Below are 15846 nucleotides of genomic sequence, written 5' to 3' on the forward strand. Positions count from 1 at the left end.
CACTGAAATAGCATAATAGCAAGCTATTATTTTCTTAGTTTAGATTTTTATTGTTTTTTCTATAAATAATACTATAATTTTTACAAGTACAGATTGATCTGGCAATAGTATATTTTCTTTTTTTTTTAATTGAAGTACAGTTGATTTACAATATTTTCTAATACTGATATTCACTGAAATAGCAGATATGCTTTTATTAGTAAGACTTAACTCTTGTTCCCAATTGTGTGTTTTATTATTCTTTTCGTGTTCTTGTATTAAATATGAAATAACCTCCCTTTTTAGAGTTATCAGTTTAAAGCGATGATTCGAAATTAATTATTAACACAAAGTACTAGTCAGTTTCAAGGCACATCACTTTATTTCTGCCATGGACCCCAGAGCTTGAAGTTAGCAGGGCTCTTTAAAACCAATGCTTCTAGCATTTCATTGACTCACACTAAATCGGTCCCTCGATCACCCAGTTAATTTTAACCTTGACCTCCCACAGCTGTACGGCCATACTCAGTCCAAAAAAACTCCCTGCTTCCACCCTTTCAGCCTCTCATGAAGAAATAGTGGAGAGGAAAAACACTACCCATTCCTTTAAGAAAGATTCCGCCTCCTCTCTCATAAGCAAGCGCCTAATGGTAACTGTGGAGTCTCTACCAGAGTCACACACTTTACTACTCGGCGTTGGGAGAAGCTGCCGCTGCCGCCGGTCTGAGGCTGCAGTGGGTTTCTGTGCAGCACTGCAGAATCCACACCTAGAAGACACGCACGTCTACTGCCCTGGACACAAGAAAGCCTTGCATCCTAAGCGGGTAAGCAAGTCTTTTATCCATTTTGTCCAGAAACTGTGGGAAATGGAGTGATCACGGGAAGGATTGCTCATCAGACATGCTTAAAATGGATTATGTTAATTTGTCTTCCTTTGGGGCTGGGGGGGGGGTGCTCTAGATCTCTGACAGGCAAACGTCCTGTGCAGTGGAGACTATTGTCTGATATGTACCCCTAATACACTTTTGGGGGGCTATTCATAAACCGGCTAACCTTGATGCGTGCCAAGCTTTTTTTTCATTTTTCTAAATGCAAGAAAACATCTAGCCACTCCCAATATCTCTCTCAAATACTGCAGATATTTTAAAATGCCAAATAAAATGACACGCTAAGCATTTTCTAAATATTTTCTCCCCAAAGCCAGGAAACCTTCCCCACCATCCTTTAGGGGTATTTAAAAACCATGAGGCATGGTTAGATTTTGAGCATATGGGAGATGGTGGTAGACTAAAATTTCTATAGCTTTGGTCCAGTGGAGAGAGAAAGCGAGGATAAATGAATCAGTTTGTGCCAAGACAAGATTCATTTTCCACACTTCATATGTGGGAAGAGGAAACTACATTTTAATTAGCACATTTTTAGGGAAGAAGGAGGGGATGAAGATGAGGGGGATGGCACGAACTATTTGAGGGGGAAGAGAAGAGTCTGCAGAGGAGGAAGGAAATGAAGTGGACTGTCGCCAATGCCTTGGAAACGAAGGGAGATAAGGGTGGGGAATGAAGTTTGCTGTTGTGTGTTAGGGTGGGGTTGACCCAAGAGACCGTGAATAACCAGAATGTCGCTCAGAGGGTGGGCTTGGGAGTGGATTTGTGCCCGCGCAGGACACGTATGCGGGAGGGGTGTGCAAGTCGTGGGTGGGAGAGAAAGGTGTGCGTTGCTGGGAGGTCCATTTCTAGGGTAGGTCTTGTCTGGGCAGCGGGGGGTGGGTGGCCCAGTGTCACCTGTGGATAGATCCACATCCCTGCAAAGTTTACCGGGCCCCGAGTTCATTTTCAAGGCTGGCAGTGCCTTGACTTTTCACCTCCAAGAGATGAGCTCTCATAAGGTCTCAAGGCCAGGGGCCAAATTCGGGGTGAAGACCCTTGAGGCGTACAAGTGGCGCTGATAAGAGAGCCCCTGCCCCTCTGAGGAGATGAGTAGCGGGAAAGAGGCGCCCCCATAGGCAACTATGCTGAGAACACCCAGGCCCCTCCAGTGAGGGGTGTGTGGAGGTTGAACCTTAGCAGTGGCCTCCTGCTGAAGACCCAACAGCCAGTGTAGGCGGCCGAGGTTGACTCTGAAAGCTGTGGCTCAACCTCAGGAGTGTGGCCGGTGGTGGGGGGAGGGGGGCGCCTTGCTCAGGTTTGGGCGGGCGGCATTTCCAAGGCGCCCTTCCTATCCCTCGTAGTCGAGCTTCCGTCGGGGTCTTTTACTCCTCCGACCCTCCCGCAAGGCACGCAACGGATCGAAGCTGTAGAGCTGGAGGAGGACGCTAAAGAGATGCCAGACAGCTGCCCCGCACCAGGCCATCCCAGAGGCCAGGCCTGTAGGGCCCCGCGGCCGCGGCTTTAGGGACTTGGTGCGGGCGGGAGACGAGGGGGCCGTAGGGGGCGGTACCAAGGCTCTGGAGGGGCCCGAGGGGCCGCGTTGGGGGCGGGGCCTTGAGGAGGCGGGGTCAGGAACATCCTGTGATTCCAAGGGGCGGAGCCAGGACGCTCGGGGACCCGAGGGGTGGGACCAGGGGCGTTCGGGGGCCGCGAGGGGCGGGCTTGTGGGGGTGGAGCCAGAGGAGCCTGGGGGCCTAAGGGCGGAGCCTTAGGGGCGGGGCCAGGGGACGCTCGAGGGGCTCTCTGCCAGTCCCGCCGGAGCGTGAGCCGTCGGCCGGTAACGGTCGCGGGGGCGCGGGGCGGGAGGGGAAAGAGAGGGGTTTAAATTGTATTTTTAAAAACGGAGAGCGAGAGCTAGAAGCATCGCGACCCAGGTGTCGCCGCTTCCTGCCTCTCAGGGCTCGGCGCCCAGGTCCCTCCCTCCTCACGCCCCCTCCCCTTCTGCCCTCCCCTCTGGAGCCGTGCGGCGCTTAAGAGGCGGCGGTGGAGGATCGCGCGGCCGCTGCAGTCCCGGCGGCCGCGGAGAAGGAGGGAGGGAAGCACAAAGCCGGCTGCGCGCTACGAGGTAATCCTGAGGGGAGAGAAGGCGCGGCCTTTCCGCCGCTTCTCGCGGCGGGGACGGCAGGCGCCCGCGCGGGCTGGGCTGCGGGGACCCTTCCAAGGGGGTCGCGCGGGGATGGGATTGCGGCGACTTGCAGGGCCGAGGGGACTTTCCTATTGGCTGCCCCTGCGGCCTCAGGTGAACCCTTCTCCCTCCGGGGCTGGAACGGGAGCCTTGGGCGAGGAAGGTGGACCTGTAGGGGAGGATCTCCGGGCGCCGCGGGGGTGGGCCCGAGTCTTTCGGGCGTCCTCTGATTTCTCTCAGAGGACGGGGAGTTCTAAAAACCAAGAACTGGCCGAAGCTTCGGGATCTGAGGGACCTTAAGCTCTGAAGGTGCGCTCCAGGAGGGTTGGGAGGTTCCCGCGCTTGGAAAAAGGTGGAGGTAAGGGAGGAAGTGTTGGTTTGTTTTCCTCCTTAAAAAAAAAAAACAAACTTCTGTTACCAAGTTGAGAGTCTTCAACCAAACCTTTCTCCTGTAATCTGTGTCCCCATCCCCCCGACACACACCCCACCCACCCCACCCCTGCAAATGTATACATGTTAGGTTGTGCTTCCTGCTCGGGGTGACAGGCAAGAGTTGGCTGCAGGTCCGGTTAGTTGGTGTTTGGGGGCGTCCAGGCTGTTCGGAAGTATGCCATTATAGCTGAGGCAAGACCACAGAGACAGGTAGAATAAGCTAGGCCTCTAGTAAAATGGCAAGAATGGCCTCAGGTAAACTTTTTGTTGGAGAGAGTTAATTGCAAGTAGGTGCCCGTTTAAAATGGGAGCGTGAGTAAAACCACTAATTTCTTTGGCACTTGTGCTGTTGTAATTGACCTGCTGGAGTGGTGTGGAGAGAAATGGAATTTAAATCAACCAAGAGGCTTTGAGTGGGGATTTATATGCAAGTTTGGTGAGGGAGTTGATAAGATTTGGGGGGTAGAAATCAGCTCCATTTGAAAGGTGCGTGAACTTTTTATGTTGGACACTTTAGATGTAGGAGTATGAAATGGTTGCTTTTCTTGGAATGGAGTGCATCAGCACCATGCTGGGTACATCCTACTTTGGGCTTTGGAGGACTTCTAATTAGATTGTTAAAGGGAGTAAAATAAGAATACCTCACAATTTGTCGTTTTTAAATAAGATGCTTGAGTATTTTGTAAAAAAAAAAAAGTAAGAGATAGGACCCATTCATTTATAGGGTTGTTACTTTTGGAGCGTATGTATAAAGTTTGTATATCTAAAAGTCTCCATTGCATTGTAACTGCACTGTAACTCATTTTCCTCTGGTTAAATTAAGCAGATTACCTTTGCAGAGGGAAGACCAGGGGGAAAAAAAGGCCATTTTTGCTATATGTAAGTGTTCCTTTTTCCAAAGAGTTCAGTCTCTGCTTTTAAAACTCTAAGTAACTGAAAAATGTTGGCAACAGTTGCTTTTAAAGAAAAAAATTGGTATGTCTACTTTGAATGTTAAACATAATTTGAGCTCTTGAGATAGTTGGTTATGAGGCATTCAATAAGTTGCAGCTTTTTTACATATATGTTATAAGCAAATGTTTGTTGGTAGACATATGACACAGGTAATCATAAGACATCTAGGAACTATTTTGCATGATAGAAAGGTTGTATATTCACAATGTTTTACATTCTGAGAATGAATGAGAAAATGATATTGCACACTTTGCTATTTCTAACCCCCTTTTCAATAATGTTACACCGGTATGAATGCAGGTTCTGCTCAGTGATGTTTAAAGTGTGGATGTGGTCTTTGTAAAACCAGAATGTCTTTTGAGATTAAGAGTACATAGCATCAGCCCACCTCCTACACACAATCCTGAAACCTAAATGCAGGGTAGGGCCCAACCTCTGAGGTTGTGAGCCCTCCTGAAGTAGGTCTCTTGTGCCTGAGTGTTTTTGTTAGGCTTAAGCCTATGCAGGTTGTTAGCTATTTAATCTCTGCCATCTCAAAGTAGTTGGTTAGCAGTACTGGGCAGCACTTATGTATGTCATCAGAGTACAAGAAATTTTACTTCTATTCGAGAAAGAAATTATATAAAATTATAAAAACCAACTCTGAACAAATTGGGTTTGTAAAATGTTGGGAATGATACTATCAGAACCATATGAGTTCTTATGTGTAAAGTGCTTAGACTATAGACCTCAGTGTTTTATGTGTTTATCAGCACCACTATAAAGTTACTTTTTTTGAAGGTGGTTATATCATGCGACCCAGCAAGTGAAGACTCAGCAAATACTTGTAACAGCCAATATTATTTGCTCTACCTCTGTGCCAGGCATAGACTTTTATATGATTAATCCTCATAACAACCCAATGCCTAAACAGACATAAAGGTTTAAGTATTTTGTATAACTCCTAGGCACAGACTGGCTGGTTCTGAACCCAGAGCCTGATTTGAAAGTGAGTCCACATAGCCAGTAACCCCTGCTGCTATGAAACTTGGGTAATACCTGCAAATGAATGAAGTGTCTTCACAGGGTCTCCAAGACTGCAACTGTGCGTATGCCTTGTTTAGCAACACCCTCCTGTATTATTACCAAGATGTGTTTAAATCTAAAGGGCGGTAACCAATCTGTATTATGTAGAATCACCTTTTGACGTTGGAAGAGGATTCTCTTTTCACATGATGTATGTAGCTCGAATGCTAGAATGTGGGCTGTACTATGTTATCTTTTTAATTACTGAAGATTCAAGTCTTTTTTTGTTGTTCTTGCCAGATGTGTAGGGCCCCAGCTGGTCCAACAGGCTCTTTGTTGATTCTAGTTCTGCACTAAGTCAGTAAGTAGGCTTGATCTTCTGATTATCAACACTGCATCAACCTGAGGTGAATATTAACTTCAGTTTGTTCAAAATTCCACCTGAGTTACCTTTTACAATTAGCTATAAGTGGCTTTTACTTGGTCACTCCCATTCCTCAAGGACCTCTGTGTTGCTGCTTCACCAGTGTCGTTGATAGGTCAAGCTAGTTAATTATAACCTAAATTAGTAGCTGTTTGAAGTAATGTTTAGGATTACTATTGTAGAGATCAAATATGTCCTTTGTTGGCAATTTAGTGAAAGATAATATTAGGGAGCAGTGTTTAAAAATAGCATCCGTTGAATTAAGAAAGCTCAAACTGTATTGAAAACACAGGTTACTAATATGTTTCTCACACTAAATAAACACTCATTTTTCTGATATTAAAGTTCAGTGCTGTTTCAGATTCCTTTGGAAATATTAAACATGTAGAATTTGAATAGAAAACATTTAAAATATTTAATCAAGAGTACTTTCTTTTAAACATAAACACCCTATTTGAAATTGAGCAGTGGCTAGTCATTGAGATTCAAAATGGGTGCCCTAGTACTTTATTTCATGTCTTCTTTATCATTTGATCTTGGGGTATGTGCCCCAGTATTTCTAGATGAGATTGTTATGAGGTATTTCAGGTCTTGCTAGTGACTAAATTCTTTTGGCCAAAAGCCAAGACAGTCTCAAATTTTTACTGCAGTGGGCTGTGTATATTAAGAATCCTCTCTAAATCATACAGGTTACCAGTGGTTCATTGACTATGGCTTGAAAGAAAAAGTTTGATATCCCTTGTATATCCCTTATTTCTAATAAGTTAGATGAATTTGATTAGTTTTTTTTTTCTGTCAGTAGCTAGTTAAGGACACACATGTGTAACCATACTACTTAGAGGATGCTCTTCCTTTCAGGTTAATTACAAAATGATTCACCTGGCATTCATGTAGTGATTATTTGAATATCAACTGCATGCATAGAGCAGTTTTAACTGAAATTAACTGAAACTTTAAAGTGTTAGAGAAAAAGATGTGTGTGGGTATTTTGTTTCATGTGTATTTTAACGTTGATCTCTTATTATGTGGACTAATCACAAATCAAGCTCAAAAGTAAGTTAATTACACAATTGAAAACATACTTGAACATTAAAGTACCATTTAACTTACTGTCAAGTCTTAGACGATAGCATAGATAATAAGAATCAGAGTCTTCTGTTTTCTTTAAATTATTTTCTTGTTGTGTATCTTTGAAAAGCTGCATTAATAGTAGCTTTCAGGTTTCTAGGACATGACTTACTACACTGAGGGAGCAATTTAAAAGTGTATCCTAGAAACCTTAAAGAATAAATGTGGCTTTCATAATTGTCTAGCATAACTTAAAAAGTAGTTGCATGATCACCAAAAAGTATAAAAATGGATGAAACTCATCCTTGATGTTTAAAGTCTTTCTGTTTTTGTAAATTTCCCTCTTAGGAAGATTGTATAGACTGGTTTTTAACTATGCCAGAGCTGACTTATTATTATAAAATATGTTTGCTAAGTCACGTCAGTCGTGTCCAACTCTGTGTGACCCTATGAACTGCAGCCCGCCAGGCTCCTTTGTCCATGGGATTCTCCAGGCAAGAAGACTGGAGTGGGTTGCCATTTCCTTCTCCAATAAAATGTGTTTAGTCTTTGACATATAGTTATATCTTTATAATGAGGTGAGATCTGAGTTGATTTTACCTAATGTCAGGTTGATCTGTCTCACCACCGTATATACTTTACAATTACTTGTTTTAAAAGTTGGTTTTAGTTAAAGCTTAATTGGAAATGGTAAGACTCCCTGATATAAAATGAACTTTGAAACCTCTTGTTTTAAATTGCCTGAAACTGGACCTGAGGATATTGGTATATAGCAGTACATTAACTAGCATTTAAGACTGCTACTGACTCAAACAAGACTAGAGTTTGAAGACTGGGTTATGAAGCTCACTTTTTCTGCCATAGACATACTGACCTCCATAAGATTAAAAACTTCCCACAACCAGCTGGCCAAGGGGTGAGACACTTTTTAGAAACATAAGGGCAGTAATAATAACTTACATTCTTAAAACCAGTGTTTCAAGAAGCACACTGTATATATTAATAAAACAATTTTCAAAATTTAATGCTCACAACGTTTATTAAGGGAAGTAATATGAAAACTTAACTCTAAGTAACATACATGGAATTCTTCCTTTATTCTTTTTGCTAATTCTTATACCTCTTTGAATTTGTTCTTGTAATTTTTCACTCCCCCATCCCCCACCAAAGAAGGGCTTAGGATGGATGAGGAAGGGACGGTGCAGGTGTGAGTTCAAGAGCCTGTTTAATTCAGCTCCCAGGGCTATTGTTGGTTGCTTGCTAGGGGAGCTGGAATTTCAGCAATGTAGAAAGCAGTCAGGTTGGAGCAGTGCTGAGTTTTATCAGTATCTTGGGGACTTAGTTGTGCCTTTAATTCGTCACCGTCAGCAATGTTTCTGTGAAGTTCTTCCACAATGGCTCAGCTCATCCTGTGTGAGAACAGCATTTCCTTTCTCTTTTCCATACAGTATTCTTGTCCTGTCATCTTTTGATCTGCTGGAATGACTCCATGCCGTAGCAAAGAGATAGGTTTCCTCAGTATCCTCGTGGAGAAGGTAATTAGGCTTATTTGGTACATCTACAGAAGTATATTTTGGGATCAAGGCCTCCCCGGGGATCCCTTTTTTAATCCTTCAGAAATTAAAGCCAGCAACTGTTAGCTGCATTGTTACCTCTAATCTCATTTGTCTTATTAGTACACAAGGAAAAGATTCTGTAAGGTCAGCCTTTTATTATCTGAGGAAGTGTTTGGGAAGGGTGATGATGGTCAGAGCTCAAGTGGAGTTCTGAATGGGCTTAGGTGCATAGGGTGAAAGTGGACAGGGGAAAGAGATGGTTACTGAAATTGCTATGTTTTTGCCATTTCTTATCCCCACTCTCAGTGCTTTTGTTTTTTCCTTTTTAAAATCTGAAAACCGTGTTCCTTTTACCGTGCCTTTCTCCTTTGACTTTTTTGCCAGGACTGAGTTTTAGCTCAACTAGAAAAGGTGGAATTTTTAAGGTGATTGCTGAAAAGTTTGGCTTTCACCTGGAGGTTGCACTAAAAAGAATTTCCTGCTATTTCTGTCCATAACTGTATGCTTTTTAATTAAAAAAGTCTCTGAAACAGAAGTGTGGGAAACCTTACTTATCATTAATAACTGAGAACTATTATGTATTAAAGTAAAAGATTAATGAATCAGAAATATGTATTTGTTTTTTGGAAAACTAGACGTACAGCAATTTTGTATTAGGATGTTTGATTCTTTTTAAGTGGGTATCAAAAATTATATGAATTTTTTCAACCAAAAATGTTGAAAGTAATAGGAAAGTAATACATCTTTCATTAGTCTTAGTGAATGTTGATAATGACAAAATCAGTTTTCCAAACACTGTGCTATCTTGAATACCTTAGTGAGATTTGATAGACAAGATTTGATCAGTAGCCACTGAAAGGCTGCTACCTTTCAGTGGAAGGAACATTTTATACCTGTATTAGGGAAGGAACATTTTATACCTGAATAAAAAAGTATAGAAAAGGCTCTGAGAAGCCGATTACTTGGTAATCACTTGTTAGGTGATTTTATTAATATTGTGTTTGATGTTTTATAATCTGAATTTCCCTGGGCTCTTTAAAAGTGTCTGGTTGGACCATCAACTTTTGATGAATGAGTTTCTGGAGCGATTGTGACGGCCAGTTAGGAGCTTTGAAGAGAGAACCTCTGCTTTGTATCACACCTGAATGTCACAGAACATGCTTCTTGGCGCTTGTGTAGTTTGGGCTCAAAGGGAAGAGTGCCATCTACTGAAGAAATGGCCAGCATCAAGTTGAGCAACCCCAAGTTTTTGTTGCAGAACTTTTAACTGGCTCCTCGAGAAACCAGACTCAGCTTCATCAAAGAATTTGACAGGATTTTAACACCAAGTGGAATTGTTGCTTGCTTAATTTTAATTATGCTTGCCAGCAGGAGGCCTGAACACATGATGAACTAATTCACTGCCTGTTGAAATGCATGGGGAAAGAAGAAACTTGAAAAAGTTGCTGAGATGTCATCTTAAAAAATAGTCTAGCAACAGTTAAATCATTGTTAAATTAAAAATGGTAAAGAATTGTTTTAGTGAGGCATGTTTCATTTGTGGCACTGGTTATTGATGGCTCCTGCAGACAATAATGCTGTTGTTTAAAATTTGGGCTTCAGATCTTCAGTCATTTGTTTAACTGAAGGTAAGGGTTTTAGAAGTATTTGAATAATTTGGTTAGTTTTTCTCTCTTGCCTTTCTCTTTGTCTCTGGTTCTAAGGCAGAGTCCTGCTTGAGTGAACTCAGTGTTTCAAAGTGGATTTTGTTGCTGTTTTAGCTTACTCAAGTGGCCTCCTGTTTTGTTTTTTGTCATGTGTTCCCTCGCTTCCAGAAACTGCTTGTGTTCATAGCCAAGGGTAGAACTTGAGGTGGTAGAACCAGGTATAGGTCAGGGGTGGAGGTTTATGATACCTGGGACAGACCTGTCAGAGCCAGACAAGAGGGAATTGGAAGGAAGCTTTGAAATTGTTATGATAAGAAGGATATCTTTGTTATGTATCTATTATATATAATTACTTAATCAGTAACCACTTTTCTCAGCCCTTAAAACCTGCCAAGGATCCTGTTAAGCACTTTACATAAATTATCTGAAGTTGAGTTAAGTAACTTGCCCAAGATCATACAGTTAATAAATGACAGAGCCAAGACTTGAGCCCAGGGCTAATTCCTTTAAATGCTCTGCTCACCTGCTATTTATTTAAGCTCATTCTTATTGGTAACTGCACAAAAGACTAGAACTGAGATTACAATGATATTTCTACCTTTGCTGCAAAATATTGGTGGTTTTTGCTTGTTTGTTTGAAGAAGGTGGTAAAATGGGTAAATAGGATTGAGATTTCAGTAGAATCAGGAAATACATGAGAGATGGACTTTCAGATATTTGGCTTGTCTATAATGTTCATTTTTTTGTTCCTTTTGCTATAATATTAAAACCACAAGAAGTTCATTATTGAAGCATTGAAGTGAATTGTTTCACGTTGCTAAAAATCTGCTGCTTCTTGGAAAGAAAGATTGAGTTAATGAAGGATTTTATGTTCGATTTGGGAGAGGGAGTGGGATGGGGATAGGTAGGGATTTGTTAGTCTTTCTGTATTTTCAGTTCAGTCACTCAGTTGTGTCCAGCTCTTTACGACCCCTTGGACTGCAGCATGCCAGGCTTCCCTGTCCGTCACCAACTCCTGGAGCTTGCTCAAACTCATGTCCATTGAGTCAGTGATGCCATCCAACCATCTCATCCTCTGTCGTCCCCTTCTCCTGCCTTCAGTCTTTCCCAGCATCAGAGTCTTTTTCAAATGAGTCAGTTCTTTGCATCACGTGGCCAAAGTATTGGAGTTTCAGCTTCAGCATCAGTCCTTCTGTGTTTTGCTCGCTCCTAAATAGTTTTAGATTGTAGTACTTTTTGATATGGCAATAGTATTGCATGTCCACAGCACAATGAAGTTCAACCATGTGCAGTCTGAGGTCCTGGGGTAACCTCAACTTCTTGTGCACATCAGGTAAGCTCTGTAGACCAGCTAAGTACCATCTTACATACCATTGTGTAGTTAGACTTGAATGCATGTATTCTCTGTTAAAAGATATTTAACACCTGACTAATATTGAGTATGTTTTTGGTATACAAAATATATTTTAACTTTAAAATATGTTTTGACCTTAAAAGGCATCCTTATTACTTTAAAAGCATGGGAATCATTATTTTGGTATAATACAAAGCTTCTAAAATTACAGTTCAGTGATGGTTGTGCTGTGTATTCTAAAACCCAATTGCCCTTTTAGAATTTCTGACTCTTTCCCTTCATATGTAGAAAGATTACGCTTTATTGTCTGGAAAATCCCCTTAGGAATATCAATTATGTAACTCTTTGAGATTCTGACTCTTTATCCAGTCAAGCATAAAAAAAAAGCCAGCAACAACTAAGATGACTGTACAAAAGATGTTACTTGCCAGTGTGTGATGAATGCTACAAGTACAGATCACAAATGCTATAGGTCATCTGATCAAGAAAAGAGCACCAATGGATAGAACAGTCAGAGAAAGGTCCTCAGGAAAGAAGAATAAGGGTGGTCCTTAGTTTCACTCGATGCAGACCATGGAAAGGGTTTTGGTAAGAAATTTTTGACCATGAGAAGAGTAATCCTTTGGGACTTCCCTGGTGGCCCAATGGCTAAGACTCCATGCTCCTAAAGCAGGGAGCCTAGGTTTGATCCCTGGTCAGGGAACTGGATCCCACATGCCATAACTAAGATCCTGCGTGTGGCAGCTAAGACCCGGTGCAGCCAAATAAATAAATATTTTAAAAAATAGTAATCCTTTTTCCTGTAGCATGCTAGAGATAGTTTATAATCATGGTTCACAGTCTCATCTCACTGTAAGGCACTTGAAGGCTATCACATACTCTATCAGAAACAGTGCCAAGGACACACTGCCGAGGAAGTGTGTTACAATATTGCAGGGCAAGGAGGAGAGGGTGGCAGGCGTGGTGAAAATCAGGTGCCTTTTAAAAATTGTTCCCTCTGGACCTCATGTGAAAAATGAAAATGATTGATTCATAGAAACATCTTTATACTGCTGTTTGAAGCCAGTAATGCTTAGGAAAGTTGGTACTTGCAAAAAGACTTTAGAAGTCTTCATCATTCCCAACACTGGACAATGAAAGCCTCCTTTGGGGAGAAGGTGTATATTTTTCTTAAATCTAAATTCATCCATCATTTAGTTTGTTTGCTGAATACTGGAGTATAGTTTGCTGATGGCTCTGTTGTAACTTTTGAATCTAACATGTGGATAGATGGAGTTGTTGATATTATGAGATATAATAATTTTGACTTAATTTTTGACTATCTTGTTTTGGATACTAGAGAATTTGTTCCAATTGTCTGAATTCTCTTAGATTTGGTAACGTTTATCACTTACTATTTGAAAAATATTTAGTATAATTAACTATTCAAGTTATTTTGGGCAAGTCACTGTTCCTTTTTCACTGTAGTTTTTAAAATAAAATATGTGAGGGGTTGAGATCATTTTAAGATCCATTTTGGTTTGAAGAAGCTGTGATTGTAGTTCTTAGAAAGGTGAGTTTACCAATTAGTGGTTTTAGTTGAAAGGTGGCTAAGAAACATGATTGTACTGGGTGAAGATCCTGGGACGAGGTCTGATAGAAGGCTAAGACAACCCCTTGTCTCTTTGTGTATGTGGTAGCTGAGAAAAGGACATCATCATTTATCCATTCTCAGAATTTCTTTCAGTTCTTCAGAAGCTAAGGGCCCTTATCAATGGACAGTGGATAGATCCTCTTTGAAAACAATGAAATAGGCAAGGATAGTAACTTTTCCTAAAGCCAACTAGGCTTTAGGAAACACTAAACTTTTGTTTTAACTAGAAACATTGCCCCCCCCCCTTTTTTTTTTAAGAAATGTACTTTCCTTTCCCATCACAACTTTATTATGTTTTGGTATATTAGTTCCTCATAAATATTTCTCTGACCTCTCTTTAGCTTTTCTGAGCACCTTTATGCTTCCTTTTGCTTGTTCATTTATGCATTCAACAAATAGTTATTGAGTACTTACTATGTGCTAGACCCTCTTCTAAGTGCTGGGAATACAGCAGTGAGCAAAACAGATAAACTCTCTTGTCCGAAAGGAGTTTATATTCTTGGGGGTAAAGAAAAATAAATAAGTAAAATATATATTGTGTTGATATAAATATTTTGGAGAAATATAGAAGGGAGAAGGGAGATAAAGGAAGTGTTTGGGGGCAATGGCAAATTGAAGTGACCAGGTGAAGTCCTTACTAAGAAGCTGACATGTATACAAAGACCTAAAGAAGGTAAGGGAGTGGATACAATCAGTACTCTGTCTGTGGGTTCTGCAACTGCAGATTAAATCAACCACGGACCAAAAATATTTGGGAAAAACAATTCCAGAAAGTTCCAAAAAACAAAACTTGAATTTGCTGTTTGTCAGGGCTTCCCTCCCTGGTGGCACAGATGGTAAAGAATCTCAGATGGCAATGCAGGAGACCTGGGTTCAATCCCTGCGTTGGGAAAATCCCCTGGAGAAGGAAATGGCAACCCATTCCAGTCTTATTGCCTGGAGAATCCCATGGACAGAGGAGCCTTGTTCAGGGGGTTGCAAAGAGTCAGACAGGACTGAGTGAGTAACAACTTTCACTTTCAGAGCCTATTTACATAGAATTTACTTAGTATTTATAACTATTTACATAGCATTTACATTTAATTAGGTATTATAAGTAATCTAGAGATGATTTAAAGTGTATAGGAGGATGTGCTGGGCTATATGCAAATATTAGGCCATTTTATTTAAAGGACTTGAGCATCCACAGATTTTGGTATCACCAGGATCCTGGAACAAATCCCCCTTGAGTACCAAGAGGACTGTGGATGATACCAAGGGGAAGGTAATGGCAGGCAGAGGGAATGCCAGGCAAATGCCTTGAGGCCCAAGGGTGTCTGGTATGGCTGAGACAAAATGGGGGATGGATGTTGGGAAGCCACTGATAACTGTTAGAAGTGGGACATAATCTGACATATATTTTACAAGGATTATTTTGGTTGTGTTTTGACACTCGATCATAGTGGTACAATAATGTTGGTGAGAAATTGCTCTGGTAGAGGTGGTGAGATTTGAGTGGATTCTGAATATAGTATTTAGACAATAGAACCAATAGGGTTTACTGACTGGGATGTGAAGTATACGTGAGAGAGAGAAGTCAAACTCGGCACCAAGGTTTGGGATGTAGGCAGAAGTTTGCAAGAGGAATAATTTTGGCCAGGAGGAATAATTTGAGGGAGTAGAAAAGAGTAGAAATTTAGTTAGAGGCATAGGAAGTTTGAAATGTCTGTGAGAGATGTTGGAGTAGAAGAGTCTGTGAATGGAGATCAATGCATAGTTATTGACTGACCGTATAAAATTAGGAGTTATTTTCCTCTTTTATTTAAAATATTTGGATATTTAATCCCTTTGATGACTAGACTTTTCTGTAGTAAGGGTTTGATGTGTTGTTATACATCTTTATTCTTTGAAGGGGTTTAATCTGTTGAGCTATTTCAAATCCTGAAAGATGATGCTGGGAAAGTGCTGCACTCAATATGCCAGCAAATTTGGAAAACTCAGCAGTGGCCACAGGACTGGAAAAAGTCAGTTTTCATTCCAATCCCAAAGAAAGCCAATGCCAAAGAATTCTCAAACTACCACATAAATTGCACTCATCTCACACGCTAGTAAAGTAATGCTCAAAATTCTCCAAGCCAGGCTTCAGCAGTATGTGAACCATGAACTTCCTGATGTTCAAGCTGGTTTTAGAAAAGGCAGAGGAACCAGAGATCAAATTGCCAACATCTGATGGATCATGGAAAAAGCAAGAGAGTTCCAGAAAAACCTCTATTTCTGCTTTATTGACTATGCCAAAGCCTTTGACTGTGTGGATCACAATAAACTGTGGAAAATTCTGGAAGAGATAGGAATACCAGACCACCTGACCTGCCTCTTGAGAAATCTTTATGCAGGTCAGGAAGCTACAGTTAGAACTGGACATGGAAAAACAGACTGGTTCCAAATCGGGAAAAGAATATGTCAAGGCTGCATATTGTCACCCTGCTTATTTAACTTATATGCAGAGTACATCATGAGACACGCTGGGCTGGAAGAAGCACAAGCTGGGATCAAGATTGCCGGGAGGAATATCAGTAACCTCAGATATGCAGATGACACCACCCTTATGGCAGAAAGTGAAGAGGAGCTAAAAAGCCTCTTGATGAAAGTGAAAGAGGGGAGTGAAAAAGTTGGCTTAAAGCTCAACATTCAGAAAAAGAAGATCATGGCATCTGGTCTCATCACTTCATAGGAAATAGATGGAGAAGCAGTGGAAAGAGTGTCAG

The 15846-nt window shown here is 41.3% G+C and overlaps 1 protein-coding gene across 16 annotated transcripts in view; it reads left to right on the forward strand.

The window, feature by feature from the left end:
* Positions 1–431: 431 nt before the first annotated feature.
* The window catches only part of ADD3 (adducin 3), a 129778-nt gene continuing 114363 nt past the window's right edge, over positions 432–15846 (forward strand). For 4 of the 16 annotated variants that reach the window (XM_069567060.1, XM_069567073.1, XM_069567066.1 and 1 more), the window contains exon 1: positions 8362–8448. The gene's annotated coding sequence lies outside the window, so the exon portion shown is untranslated. Of the gene's footprint in view, positions 804–2488; positions 3389–3574; positions 3718–4288; positions 4342–8361; positions 8449–15846 lie in introns of those variants that run through there. The other 12 variants (XM_069567057.1, XM_069567072.1, XM_069567061.1 and 9 more) reach the window with 11 other exon arrangements.

This window comes from Ovis canadensis, chromosome 22 (genome assembly GCF_042477335.2).
Source record: "Ovis canadensis isolate MfBH-ARS-UI-01 breed Bighorn chromosome 22, ARS-UI_OviCan_v2, whole genome shotgun sequence".
NCBI classification, from domain to species: Eukaryota; Metazoa; Chordata; class Mammalia; order Artiodactyla; family Bovidae; genus Ovis; species Ovis canadensis.